We start from the raw sequence: 1076 nt of genomic DNA on the forward strand, positions 1-1076 counted from the left end.
GTATGGTTTCCACGCAATCCTTTATAAATGAGACCCCTGACCTGTAGATGTAGCTTGTCTGTGCTGGTTCATTCTTTTGAACAGTGGCTGCTTTGTTTCCCAAATGTATGACTGATCACAGTCCTCCTGACACTTTGCAGCATATACAATATTACTCTGTTTGTGCCGGGGACACCCAAACATTTGATCCGAGGGGAGGGAGGTACCAACGAGCTGTTATGGGAAGTTTGAAGAAGGAAGTGAGGGAGGAAGATGGAAGTGATAAATTTGGTGCAGTCTATAAAAAGAGCTGGGTGTCGTCGGCAAAGCTGATGAAAAGAAGGGGCCCCTGGACACAGCCCTGGGGCTTACCTGCAGTGACAGAGGAGAGGGATCTGAAGGATCTGAGATGAATATACTGAGTGTGGTCAGAGAGATATGACTGAAACCAATGGGAGGTATGTGGGTGATGCCTATGGATGATAATCTATAAAGAAGGATGTTGCAGGAGACGGTATCGAAGGCTGAACTCAGATTAAGGAGGATGAGGATGCACAAACCAGAATCTCACCTATATCTCACTTTACTCCACAAATCTGCACAGAAATACATAATGTCACAATTTTCAAACTTCTCCATTCCAAACAGCTTTTTCAATGTTGACATTCTGTCACTTGGACTAATTTTGTACAGAAACACTTTTAGTTGGCGTTCAGTCACGTATTGTCACCTTCCTAAAATAAGTTTTTCAAGAAATACAAAAAACCTAATCAAAAGTTGAACATACGTTGTGTTTCTTTAAAAACTTGGTAGAAAAAAAACAATTAGGTAATTATTTTAGGAAGGTGATGATATTTTGCTTGCAATTTTGAAATTTAAGAACATATTAACTAGAGATCGACCGATACAGGTTTTTGAAGGCCGATACCGATACCGATTTTTTAAAAATCAGTCTAACCGATACGCCGATACGAGCAGCCGATATTTTTGGGCCGATTCTTGAAGCCGATACTAACTTTTCTTCCTCCATTAACAATGATAACAATAACAAATGTTACACAGGTCTCAACTTAAAAAACATTTATTAATAAACAAAC

Source organism: Austrofundulus limnaeus, unplaced genomic scaffold (genome assembly GCF_001266775.1).
Source record: "Austrofundulus limnaeus strain Quisiro unplaced genomic scaffold, Austrofundulus_limnaeus-1.0 Scaffold242, whole genome shotgun sequence".
Lineage (NCBI taxonomy): Eukaryota > Metazoa > Chordata > Actinopteri > Cyprinodontiformes > Rivulidae > Austrofundulus > Austrofundulus limnaeus.